The sequence below is a fragment of the Cryptomeria japonica genome, chromosome 1, assembly GCF_030272615.1.
Source record: "Cryptomeria japonica chromosome 1, Sugi_1.0, whole genome shotgun sequence".
Taxonomy (NCBI): Eukaryota; Viridiplantae; Streptophyta; class Pinopsida; order Cupressales; family Cupressaceae; genus Cryptomeria; species Cryptomeria japonica.
In genome coordinates, this window is record NC_081405.1 from 208,812,229 (window position 1) to 208,826,859 (window position 14,631).

General features: G+C 34.2%; 1 long non-coding RNA gene across 2 annotated transcripts; it reads right to left on the reverse strand.

Annotated features, from left to right (window-relative positions):
• Positions 1–1,376: 1,376 nt before the first annotated feature.
• Positions 1,377–6,446, reverse strand: LOC131044442 (uncharacterized). Of its 2 annotated transcripts, none has more exons than XR_009105670.2 (2): positions 3,912–6,446; positions 1,377–1,810 (listed from the first exon to the last, which is right to left on the reverse strand). It is a non-coding gene; the product is annotated as an uncharacterized LOC131044442 (long non-coding RNA). The 2 variants fall into 2 exon arrangements; XR_009105671.2 differs by having other exon boundaries at positions 1,377–1,814.
• Between the last annotated feature and the right edge of the window lie 8,185 nt (positions 6,447–14,631).

The window sequence follows — 14,631 nt, forward strand, 5'->3', positions numbered from 1 at the left end:
AATATTCATGGAAGCTTGTGGTATCATGAATTTATGATTTAGCAAATAATAAATTCAATAAAATAATAAATATTAAAATAATAAATATTAAAATAAAATAATAATTAAATTTGAAATGATTGGCAAATGACAAGAAAAAAAAATTATGAAGATAAAAATGGAATGAAGATAATTTTTTTTATATACCCAAATATAAAATATATTGGGGAGCATGCCTTATAGTGGAGCAGGGTCCAAAACTTCCCTAAATTTCAAAACATATACTTCTAATCTAAACTACACTACTAAAATTACAATATCATCTAATTCAAAATATTCCTAAAAAATCTCAACTCCAACCAAATCTGTTATGAGATCCTAATATAAGATATATTGGGGAGAGTGCCCTATAGTGGAATGAAGATAAAAATGGAACACAATTAATCTATTAATGAAGCACAAAAAAATGTCTCTTCAATACTTGTCCCCAAAATAATTCCACTAAATTTGAAAAAGCAAACACTTACAATTATAAGACCTACCTCTTGTTGGGACCTTGTTGTGACTATTTTGAACACCTTCACACAAAAAAAAACATATGATGTGATATCATGTAGATTTGAAACCAACAAAGTTATGGTACTCCAAATGGCTTTCTCCCTTATTTTAAAACACACTAAATGAAATTGGTACTAAACAATTTATCTTCTCCTTTAAATTAAATTCTACAAAATTTAATGGAAACCTTTTATTAGTATTATTAATATTAAGAAAGGACCAAGTAGTTGAACAATAATTTTAACATCAAATAAGAAAGGACCAACAAAGTTATGGTACTCCAAATGGCTTTCTCCCTTATTTTAAAACACACTAAATGAAATTGGTACTAAACAATTTATCTTCTCCTTTAAATTAAATCCTACAAAATTTAATGGAAACCTTTTATTAGTATTATTAATATTAAGAAAGGACCAAGTAGTTGAACAATAATTTTAACATCAAATAAGAAAGGACCAAGTAGTTGAACAATAATTTTAACATCAAATATGATGCCACATTAATATACATTTAGTTGATGTTTCAAATTTCTCAGTTCTATAAATTAATATCTAATTTTCTAATTTAAAAGTATTATTTCAAAATCAATCTTTTAAAAACTATTTTTTTATTGAATATATAAACTTCAAATATTTGACAACTGGTAAATATCTGAAAATACGGTTATATAAAGACCTAAAATGCAACTTCTGATAAGAGGCACTTCTATCAAAGGAAAAGGGCACATCAAAATATTAATATATACCCCTTTATAAGTTGTGTTTTAAGTCATGCAGCCATTTCTGTATCATATTACTTAAATAAAAAATCAAATATTAAATTAACAAAAACCATAACAATTATTGTAACAGTTTTGATTGTTTATTTGTTTGTTAGCTACAGTTTTCCGTTCACATATTACAGCCAGAAAAATCAAGGGACAAGCAAATGTCAATGAAAATCTCAGCGTTGGAAGCGATTGTTAGCTAGTAGCTAGCCTATAGTTATAGTTTTAAAATCCCACAGATTCATCCCAAAACACACCCAGAAAAATCAAGAGACAAACAAGGTCCATGAAATTCTCAGCGTTTGGAGATTCGCTTCCTAATTCACTTGCCGAGTTCTCGTCATAGTAGCAAAAAAAGTAATTCTAGCTAATACCATAAGCTCCGTCCATACAAACTTACGATTGACTTAGTACTGAAACGGTCATTGTCAGAAGCACAAAGCACATGCATGAGAGCGAGAAAGCATCCAACTGAGAAAATGATGGCAGTCTCGCTCCTCCAAAAACCTGACTACAACAAAGTATAGCAGATAATAAAGGAAAATACGAATATAAAGATTTGAAGAGATTGAAAACCATACGCAAAGTGAATATAAAGATTTGAAGAGATTGAAAACCATGCGCAAAGTGAAAAACATATATGCAAAGAACCTTGTAAGATGAACAAAGATTCCGCCAGAAAAAATAAAGGGTTTTGAGGTACAGGACTTCAAACGCGGAGCAGAATTCAAAACATATACCAGGGATTTAAAAATAACATAAGAAAAAGGAATAAGACAAGCTGTTACAAGAAATTATAAATGATAATTGACATTTCCGCGATATACAATCCAGATAAAAGGCAAATCAAGCCCTACCTTAGTCGAAGATGAGCCCGTAAGGTGGAGAAAGCTAATCCATTCAGAAAAACAGGGCGTCTCTCGAGCAGCCAGGATATGCATTAACATGGACATGATCATTGACACGGAAACAATACACAGGGCAGGCATACATTCGGAAAAACATGGGCAGCTTTCGAGCGGCCAAAAGGTGCCACAACATGCACATGATATTGACACAGAAACAATACACAGGCCAGGCATACATTCAGAAAGCTTTCGAGCAGCCAGAATGTGCAATAAAATAGATGATCGTTGACACAGAAACAAAACACGGGCCAGGCATATATTCAAGCCCTAAAGATAAGAAAAAAGGTCGTGATTTGAAGTAAACAATACAATTTAAGTTAAAGATAAAAAAAAAATACTAATTAATCCAAAATTAAAATTGGTTTCAGCTATAGGTAAAGTGCCCCTCCGTTGGTAATTGAATGGCTTACAAAGAGCCCTAATTGAATGAATGGTGCTGAATACAAAAGGCCCTCTACAAGGAAGAGGGCTTAGATCAAACCCCACGCTAGTTTAATAGACCCAATGCCCAAGTCATTGACATAAATGACAAGCAAACAAAAAATGTTGCACCAGCAAACTGGGTAGAAAAGGAGCTTGTAGAGATAAACTAGGTTTAAAAGGAGAAAAAATCCGTATTGACAAACTAGGTAAAAAATGCGCTGCTTTTTTTTTTAGCAAAAGTGATGACACAGCACCAGTACATAAGCCAGGCAAACAAGAGATCAAGCGACCCTCTAGTATTTGAATGTCTTACAAAGAGACAACTGTTAATAGATTATGCTGAATACAAAACTCCTCTACAAGGAAGAGACCTGGATCAAGCCCTACGTTATGCAAACAAAAGATACACCAGCACAAAAATAAAGGGCGTTTGTAGAACTAAACGAGGTTTAAAAGGAGCAAAAATCCACCAAGGGCAAACTAGGTTAAAAATGCGCTTCTATATTTTTAGCAAAAGTGATAATTGACGCAGAGCATGGATACATAAGCGAGGTAAACAAGAGTTCAAGCGCTAGAGAGACTTGGAAGAAGAGGAACTAGAGAACAGTCGAGAAAAATACATAAGCTAGGCAAACAAAAAATGAAGCACGAGAGAGACTTAGAAGAACTAGAACACTCGAGAAAAATAACTACCCGCACAAGATCATTAAAAAACTTCCGTTTCATTTCAATGTCAAGAAAATGAGCAAAATCACCAAAACAATAATCCTTGGCTTTAAACTTCAAAGAAATCAGGCTGCTGACCGAAAGCACGTATAAATTGACCCTATTTACCTCACATCTATTCTTATTCAAGATTCATTCATAGAGAATTACTTTCATTTTAGATGACAAATTTATATAACACAAGTTACAAAACAAAACAACTAGCAGTAGAGGTGATTTCACAAGTAGCAGTAACAGTAAGCATTATATATAATCAATCCTGCAGCCAAAAGTAGAAAGTCTACAAAAGAAAAACTAGAAGCTTGTAGTCAACACTCGGAGATGACCCTCCATAAGCTCCTCTAACGAAGCATCCATTAAAACCCAAACAAAACAAACAGCTCCTCTACTGAAGGCATTCATACATATGCCCAAACAGAATAAACAGTAAAATAGCCATTCCAAATATGAGAACGCCCTTATGCATTTGCAAGCTTCATGTAGATGGCAATGTCAACACAAATGATTATATAAGAACTTTCCAATGGCTTGAAGCTGCAATCATCACTTACCTGTCTGTCCATTGTACCTTGGGTGCCAAATTTCCACCATCTATCACTCAGCTCCCTGTTCAACCGGCCACATACCCATCTCTGAATTAGACTTTAACCAAACCGTCGGTTGCACCTTCACTCTGTTCAGGTTCCACATTCACCTTTATTCTGTCAATCTCCCACTATCTATCACTCAACTTCCCAATTCAGTAAGCCATATATAAACTTTTCAGATACTTAAAGTCAAATTGTACATTGATTGCCAAATATTCACCATGCATCATTCAGCTTCCTTGATCGTCGGGCTTGATGCTAACCTCTGCAGGAGAATTAGCATAACTGTTCCAAATACTCGTCTGTCGCTTGCACGTTGATTGTCAACTATCCGGCATGTATCATCGTTCAGCTTCCTAGCTCAGCTCATCCATCTACATGCTAACCTCTGCATAGACTTGGGCCAAATCTTTGAAAGAAGAAGCCAAAACTGGTCAAAAATAAGTACTGGAATGCCATTGTCTAACCTCAAGTAAATGTCTTATATGAATATCATATAATGCAACTTCCCATTAAACACTTTCCTTGTCCGGAAAGAGCCCAAATTGGACCCAATATCTCTATAAGAATACATGAAAATATATTTATGTCGTTGCCATACATAGCATTACAGTTATTTCGGCGTTCAAACTGCAACGCTAATCAGGCAGTTTATCGGTCGTCATTGAAGACAAAGAATACTACATAAAGACTACTCACATTTGATTCAGTACAATCTGAAAATTGGTATATAATATTCCAAACACAAACAGTGTTATTTAATTGGTTTATCAGAACTTTCTTATGTTCAATTTAAAACGAAAACAAAATGCCAACTGATTTAGAGTTTCCAAATCATATAAATGCTATATTTCTTGGATATATAATAACAGTTATAAAAAGCTTTGTGATGCTAGTCAAAACTTCTGTAAGGCGTTTATTAATTGTTTCACAACAATGATTATGCATCTTTTGTAAAATATTATATAACGGAGGGTATCCTTAATGAGCTTTGTCATACAATTAACATTTACAATTTTCACATAACCTTAGCATAAAGTACATCTGTAAAAGAGACTATCCACTTCGGTATAACATAAATGGTCCATCTATAAAAGAGATCATATCCTTAGTGAGCCTCGATATATAATAAATTTACGATTTTCAGACCTTGATACAATTTCCATTTCCAAAGACATATAAACCAAATAACTCTCCGCATCCCGTAAAAACTCATTATGAAAAACTTCAGTCTACAAAAAAAAAATTAAATATCATTTATAATTCATACATGAAAATCCAAAAGATTAGATGCGATTTCCTGCACTCTGCACGTAACAAGTGTCAGGTGCCTTAAAAACATTTTTTGAACCCTTAAATGTACTTTTAAATGCCATTATTAAATTGAAATTTAAAAGGAAACGAAGAAATGAACAGCTGCGCCTATAAATTGTGTCAGACAACGTACCTGATTCGTGGTAAGATCGCGCGAATAAAGAGGCTTCAGTTGGATCGTTTGTAGTTTCTTTGTTACCAGCAATAGAGAAGCATAATGAAGCATCCATCTCAAACAACGAAGCACACCATCAAAAGAGCAAACAAAACACAACCAAGCAACAAACAAAGCCCCGGCCAAAAAAGCGGCACGCAGGCAAGGGAAGGGCTTCACCCCTCCCCAAAGTCAAAAAAATAGTTTATATTAAGATAGCATGGCCTGCCTGCAAGCGCACCTGCAAAGGCAACGCCATATACACCTTAAAAGCTCTTCAAACCAGAGGATATTTACACAGATCTGTCATATTTTCTCCTCCAGAAAGTGTGTAAAGTAAGAAGCTCTTCAAACCAGAGGATATTTACACAGATCTGACATATTTCCTCCTCCAGAAAGCGTGTAAGGCAAATCAGCCCTTCAGCTCTTCAAACCAGTGAATATTTACACAGATCTAACATATTTCCTCCTCCAGAAAGCATGTAAGGTAAATTCCAACCCCTATCTATGACTAGAGTGCAGGTCGCTTCCAGATCTGTTAGAGAGTCCAGATCTATGGACGCCGGCTGATCTAACAGATCTGACAAGAGAGCAATGATCACAACTATGAAACCAGATAATTATTCACTACGTGTTACAGTCAGCCGATAATTTGACGCCAAAGCCTTCAGCCTCTAGAGTACTCGCCATAAAATCTTCTGAAGAGACGAACAGAAGCTCAAAAAGACGCCATGAAAACCAAAGCTAATAGCCAAAAGTCTGTTACTACAGCATATGCAGCAACAATATAAACAGAAAATTGAATCCCAAGCAACTGCAATGGGAGAGGTGAACGAGGACTCTGATCGTCTCCCTGAGCCTGCAATTTAAGGAAAATTAGGGTAGAAACGAACGGTTCAGATTTTCCGTGAATAGAGGGGACATCGACGGAGATCGCTTTGACACGTCATCGTCCCATCTCTCTGTCAAGTGTAGTTGCGAGGAGCACGCAATAGGTACCCTGCTGGTAAGCACTTGGCATCCAAAGGTAAGAAAAGAATAAATAAATTTTGTTTTTTGCGCATATATTTCCACAATATGCATTTCACACGATTTTGTCCATGTTCGACTTAGTCGTTACCGACAATTATTATTGTAAATATCTATAAAATAATAAATATCTATGTATATTTGGACCATCGAAAATTTTCAAATTATGGAGAATCAAATTTATTTTAAGAATAATTTATCTGTTAAATAAAAGTAGTATTAGAAAATAATGAATGGTTAAAAAGTTGAAGAATTTGTTTTAGATTGTTTAGTTTATATTTTTTAATTAACTTGTTCAACAATATATTACATTTGTTCTTAATGGAAAAAAATGGAAGTGTTTAAAGTTAATTCTTTTATTTTACAAAATGTAATTTAAAATTTGGAGTTTGGAGCATTCTTAATTAAGATTTAAGTTAGGCTTAGAATAATTCTAAATTTATCATTGACTTTAATGTTTTGTTGTAGTAAATATAATTTTAATTATTTTTCATTTTTTGGAACATGAAATGTGTGGAGTGAAATTATATTATAAAAAAACAATCTAAACAAGTAATTGTAATATGATAAAAACATAAAATTATTTTACCAAATTAATTGTTGTTACACCATGGAATGGTGGTTGTGTTCAATGGTGATTAGATGTGAGTACTCATGCCTACATCATGGTGGTTGTGTTCAATGGTGATTAGATGTGAGTACTCTACCTACATCATATGGTTGTATTCAAGTGATGGATTCAAGTGGCTTAATTTGAGGCCAAATTGTAGATTTTGGGCTTAGAAATAAATTGCTATAATGCATTTGAAAGATCAATGGCTCATATTGGTTGAGAATCATGGGGAGAAGAGTAGACGAAAATGTCCTCATGTGGATAGTTGAGATGGAGGGAGAGGGATTAATGGGAAAACTAATGGTGGAGTTTCTCCTTGGGAAGATTGGAGGAATGAGATGGATAAGGTACTTTGGAGTGCCCAAGAGAGATGGACGAGTACCTTGACCCATGTGGCATGGTACCAAGGTCATGTCACATGCACAAAGGACACATGTGGGACGTGCATGAGTTGAGGGGGTTTGACCAAGGATTAGATTGTGCAAGTGGGTGATTGAGGAATTAAATGGATTATCCAATCAATAAATGGTGGAAAAAATAGGTAAATAAAATGATTATTTAATTTTGGGGAAATGGATGGGGGACTTAAGTAACTAAATAAGTTAATTTATTTGTCTAAGGTGGGTTATAGGACTTGATGACAATTTAATAATTTAGGCTAAAAAGTAGGTGCAAGTGAATAGTGATGAATAGTGGTTTTATCAATTAAATTTAATAAAATATCATTTAATTAAAAAGGATATGGTACAATTGGATAATTAATTGAATAGTTAGGGTTATATTCAATCAATTGTAGAAGAAATAGTCGATTTATGAGGATGTGTTGATTATAGGTCTCTATATGAATCTTTCTTAAATTGATCTCTTATATACCATGGCTCTTGTCAGAGTTAAACCTCAATTCTTGTCAATCTATCATATAAGAAACTAATATGTTGCATTGTTGTCTTTAAGCTAGCAACTTAATTTAGGGTGGTGTGTTGTAGCCCTTGCAAATCTAAGTAATATTGTAAATATGATGAGATTCATAAGAATCTTAACACTAATAACATGACACATTATGTCATTTAGTCATGTGTGTGAGACGTGTAATAGTGCCTATGTCATGACATATATGTAAGAGCGTCTATACTATTAAAAGACATGTAACAGAATATATAATGTGTGTAAGAAAACATTAAAACATGTTCTTAAGGGGAGTTACATAATGGACTAGATGGGACGTCATTGACCAACTAATAATAGTATGTGTAGGAGCATCTTGTAAGACATGAATGGAACAAATTGGAACGCCTAACTTTGGTGAGTGAAATATTTGACCTTGGGATTTACACATTATTCCTGGAGGCTGAACTCATCATAATGAGGCATGGGAATTTATGGAGACTAACTTGGGCACCTAAAATAGGACTTTATTTTTCAACCATGGTTTTAGAAACCATTGGTGGTTTCCTAGGTTATCTTTGGCACATATATTAGATGTTAAGGATGGCGTTTATATGTGATGGGTTCAAAGCATAGTTATGTTGGACACAATTGACTCCAAACACAAAGTTGGAGATCGCATATATGTCTTGTTGAGAGCATTACTATTGTGATTGCATTTTAATCATGTTACTTTTTATTAATTTATCGAGTGTGCTTTTGAAGTTGAGTATCTCCCTTTATAAGTTTTTCCTCACGATACATCATTTGTTGTGTTGTTTCTTTGTTAGTTATTATTTATATCTAAACTTATTGAATATTTCTCTCATTAAATTAGTGTTGGACCTATTTGGTTTCCTTTCCTTATGTATTATAGCACAAGCAACTTGTTAGATGTGTGGGAGTAGATTGTTATATTAGTCATTGTTTAAGTGGTAGATCTATAGGCAAGCATATAGATGGAGATCAATGGATTCAACAATGTTAACTTTAAGCTTCGAACCTGCTCAAAATGAACGACATACTCTGCATGAAGGGTAGTGCCACTTCTAATAGGAAGGTGTGTAGGGGATCGTCGGTTTATGGCTAGAGGAAAAGCACTCGAATGATGTTCTCCCTCTTGCAATTGACTAAGCGAGATAGTTACAAATTCCAAATGTAGGTAACATTGATATTTATTATTTATGCTTTGTAATCCTTTTGAATTCAAAGAGAAAAGAAAAAACACTTTATTTCCTTTTTGATGTTTCATATGGTGTATATGTATATGATCATGTTATTGAAATGTTAGTTTAAAAGTTGAAATAATTTTCATGAAATTATTTACTTTTTGGGTTTTTACCATGTTAAGAGTAAATTACTTTTAACTTCTTAAGTGAATAGGATTGCATGTGGTATTAGAGCACTAAGTTCAACTCATGGACATATGAGCTCGATGCGGAAAAAAGTTATCTAATGTTTGAGTTTTCCTATACCAAAATGGTATTTAGACAAAACAAACTATTAGTAAAACTATAGCTAGAAATGAGAGGTACCTCAAAGTTAAGAAATGGTGAGAAGCTATAGTTAAAACCTTTGAAGGAAACAATACCAAGGGGGAGGAACGGCTTGGTGACAATGAAACTTTCAACAAAATTGTAAAATGAATTAACCAAGAGAAAAAGGAGTTGGAAGAGCCAACCAAAGCCATATCTCGCTATACCAAAATGGTATTTAGACAAAACAAACTACTAGTAAAACTATAGCTAGAAATGAGAGGTACCTCAAAGTTAAGAAATGGTGAGAAGCTATAGTTAAAACCTTTGAAGGAAACAATACCAAGGGAGAGGAACGGCTTGGTGACAATGAAACTTTCAACAAAATTGTAAAATGAATTAACCAAGAGAAAAAGGAGTTGGAAGAGCCAACCAAAGCCATAGCTCGCATACCTCCAACCATGCATGAAGAACCATCTCCTACCAAGAACATGCCCAATGAGTGTAGGTTCATTAATACTCAAAACAAATTTGTGGGGTTAGTGGGAGCACATACGAGTGCAATACACCCGCCCCCCCCCCCCCCCCCCCCCAGGTCGAGATCATAGTAATAGGTTTTGATGAATCTGAAGGATATAGCTCTCTTGACCATGACAAATAGTTGTTATATGTAAAAAAAACTTGCAATAAATAAGGATGTAATTTATCCTTCGTAATAATTATAATAAAGATTTTTTATTTTTATTTTGCAAATGCTTCTCCTTAGTTATGTGAGAATGTTTGAATCTTTTTAAATGTTATAATTAAGGGGTTTAAGCTAGATAGCCTAATTAGTTTTTATAATGGTAATCCATGTCTATAAGGAAATAAACATGGTGCATACATGAACCAATCCTCGAGGAAGTAAGGAGGTGTCCCACCATTCCGACAACCTAAATGATAAATTAGACCAAATTTTGGCAAGGCTTAACTAGGTCACTAAAAGAATAGGCACCCTGGAGCAATAGATTGAAGGTTGTGGTAATCTGAGCGAGAAGCATCTCATGAGAAAGAAGATGAATTCAAACATGATCAAAATAACCAAATTGAGTGCACTAACCAGAGTGGGACTAATGATAACAACTCTGGAGTTGATGGTGAAAATATAATGAGAGATAAACTATCTCAAGAATTATGTAAAAATATTAAAAAGGTGATTTTGTCCAAGTTTGATAGAGTGGTTAGTGGCGATGTGGTGGAGGCTTAGCTCTTGGAGATGGAGAAATATTTTGAGACAAGGAACTATTCTGAAGTTGCTAAAGTAGCTTGGGGAGCTTTCAAAATATCAAGAGTGGCATCCACTTAGTGGATGAATAAAAAGGCAAAATTAAATCTAAATCCCTTGAAACTAACTTGGGATTAGTTTGTAGTCATATTTAGACAAATATGGCTACCTCGACTATTCTTTGATCAAAAGCTTTCTAATTTTCAAAACTTGACACAAGGTACCATGTCTATGGTGGAGTTTTGGGAAAAAATTACCCCTCTTGAAGTATATGACCCAATACCAAATGGATGAAAGGTACAAAATAAGGAAATTCATCTTGGGATTGAATACTCAGATTGGGGGACGGGTACATTTTTATCATCTCACTACAATGGACCAAGTTTAAGAGAAGGTAATTAAGCAATTTGAGTAACACTTCAAGTCCCTGTTCACTTATCATGAAAAGAATTTTAAGAAGTTCAATTGGTCGCAATCAACTCAATATTTTCACAAAAAGGGAGACAAGGTAGAATTCAAGAAGAAAGATGATAAGGGGTTCCAAAATAACCAAAATGAAGCCAAGAATGACAAAAGGGGCAATTTTGTTGCTAAGAAGAATGGGGATAATGCACGAAAGTCTATTGAAAAAAGTGGACCTCCAAGAGGGAGTTTCTCATGTGACCAAAATCATTATGCCAACTAGTGTCGTAATAAGAGCCAAGGAGTTCAACCCCATGGGAACACATTACCAACTCAAAAAACTTTCTTTCGGTAAAGGATCCATGTTGCTTTAGACAACCGCCAAGCAAAGTTCCAGATTACTCCAATCGAAACCTTGAGTACACTTTCTGGAGAGTTAATTTCTATTATGATCGATACTAGTGCAATTGAAAATTTTATAGCACCTAGAGTATTAAGTAAATTTTCTAGAAGAATTGGTGTTATGGTAAACCCTTGGATTGTTGAATATGCCAACTATAGACGTATAAATCTGACCACTTTCTTAGATAAATATTTAACATTTATTTAAACCCCATCCCCCCTATTAATTAAATCTTATTAATTAAATTCTTCTTTTTCATCTATTTGATTAAATGAATTATTTAATTTATTTAATTAAATTCACCTAAACCTTTTCCAGTCTTTAATTAAATAAATAACTTTATTTAATTAATTCCCCTTTCTCCCTTTTTAATTAAATTTACACTTATTAAATTGATCCTTTCAAATAAATAAATCTAATTTATTTATTAAATCCCCCCACTTGTATCTATGCAAGTTGCATCTATATTAGTTGAAATAAAGTAATTTTATTTTAATTTAAATCCTTTTCCCCCCGCTTGCATTTTCCTACATCTTCCACTTGCCTCCTAAACCCCTTCTAGATTCTTTTAATCACTTCCAATTTAGCCTAATTCATCTCCTAATTATTGTCACATTCCTAAGCAAAGAGAAGTCACTTCTCAAAGCCTCCAAAGTCTTCAATAACCATTAAAGGCTCTGTGTCTTCAAATGGTTAACCTCTAAAAGTCTTCCAAACCATTAAAGGCTCTTACTTAACCATTTATGGTTAACTCAACCTTCTTGCATGGTTAGAGACTTTCTCTCTAACTTAAACCCTCAGCTAACCCAAGGGTCCCATCAAGCATTCATGACTTTAACTTTGGTTATCCTGTTAACCCTTGCACAAGAGTTTACCCCTTGGGTAAAAGCTTTATCCATTGGATAACCCTAATCTAACCTTAACCCTTACCTCCTAAGGTAACATTCATGTCTTCTTAGGCATTTAATGCTTCTTGCATCTCCTCTCAAGCAACCCTTTGTTGACAATTATCACCATTTCATTGGTGAGAATTGTAAACATGGACTGATTAACTTTCAATCCTATCCCTTGTTAAGATTATTCAATCTTAACCATTCATTGCCCTATTTTACCTATAAATAGAGCTCTCATTTCTCATTTTCAATAATCCAAGTTTCATGCATCTACATTATAGTCTAATTTACTAAATATTTTAGCCTCTCTTTGTTAGAATATCATCATAGCATTTAGGAATATTTTTCATATCATAAGATATTCATGTTAGATAGTATATCATGCTAGGATAATTTGCAAATCTTTTATCATATCATCGTCTTCGTACTAGCTTAATCATCGTAGTTTTAACATCATATATATATTAGAATGCATTCATGCATATAAATCAAATATCACTCGTTCTTGGAGTTGTCATTCCTAAGTCACTTGCTTAATGATCTGAGAGCAAAACATTGACTTTAGGGATCCTGTGAGATAGAGAACAATGGGACACCCCTTGGAAAGTTTAACCAATTGAATTAGTTCATATACTTGCACCAAGAGTCTCATTGGTGTGTGGGTCTTTTAGATTCGAGTTATTCATTTTTGTCACCACATTTTCCCGCATACATTTCTAGTGCCCACCGTGGGGCATGTCCCCATAAATAATATCATTTTTTTGTGCAGGCTAAGGATTGCAAGCACGTTGGAATACCCTTTTAGCGCATCTGGATTATACTTTAGCGCATTTGTGGCAAATAGTAGCGCATTCATCGCATTGTTTAGTGCATAGGACCCATATTCTAGCGTTTTTGAGCTTCTTGTTAGCATATAACCTTCTCTTCTTTTTTCTCTGCATAGAAGTATTAGTGTAGCGCATTCGAGCATCAGAATAGTGCATAGGAGTCATCTTTTAGTGCTTTTATACCATTCTGTAGTGCATCTGTGCGGAAGTTTAGCTCATAACTCTGACAAAGAAAAAGAAAGTTTGTAACAAAGTTGTTAGAAAAATTAGGCTTCTGTAAGCCCACCATATTTTTTTGATTTGCTAACTTCTTTCCTTGCAGGTTTTAATAGTGTCTTGCAGGTTGAAGGAGTTACAATTAGGATTTATGTTTTCTTTTTAGCTTTTTTTTAGTTGGATAAAAAGAACTCATTTGTTCCTTTGGATTAAAAAGAACACCATCTTTCTTTTGGGCTTAAAATCAACCACATTTTTTCTCTTTGGGTTTAAAAAGAATCAAAATTTGTAAGTTTAAAAGGAACAACAAAATCCACATTTACTTTCTTGCAAGATTAGGGAAAACACTTCATTTTGGGCTCTAAAAAGAACCAACAATTTTTCAAGTTTCTTGCAAAGGTAAAAAGAACAATCCACACTTTCTTGCAAGATTAAAAAGAACAAACCACTTGTTCATTTCTTACAAAACAATTCAATTTCAAGCAATGTGCATTATGTTAAGTTGACCAGGATTTCATTTCCTAGATCAAACAAACACAATGCTATAAGGAACTAAAAAAAACACCATTCTTGTTGGAGCAACATCTCCAAATAGAAGAATTGATCATCATTGCCTTGAAAGTTAAAAAGAACATTTGTTTGCCTTGTCTTGAAAGTGGAAGGTATATGCTCTCCCCTTAATTGGGTGACCAAAAAACCAAACCACTCTTTCCTTCTTTCTTTTACTTCAAGTACTTAAATCTTTTAGAAGGCCTACCCTCCCGAGTTGCCCTTAGGGCACCATTAATGGATAGTGAGAGGGGAACGACATGAGTGGGAAACAACTTTATCGCCAAGTGTTCCAACCCATTATAATCAAATGTGGAGGCTAACGAAAGTCCCCTCCAATAGTTTTTCTCAGTGATTAGCCTTCCCCTAGTATCTTTAAGATACGTAAAGTATTTGTTATAAAGGTTGGAAATCCTCCTAAGAGAGTTTATCACTGAAGACTGAACAAAAGCCTGATTATGAACCTTAGCATTAGAAACTTTGAACCGATTCAGTCGCCAAACATTGGCAATATCATAGTGCAAGGGTGGGGAAGAATCTACCCCTAAGATCACTCACCATATATCTCCCAATATAACTACTCAATTGTGAAACAATTCACTTTGGGTTAATTTCTAGCAA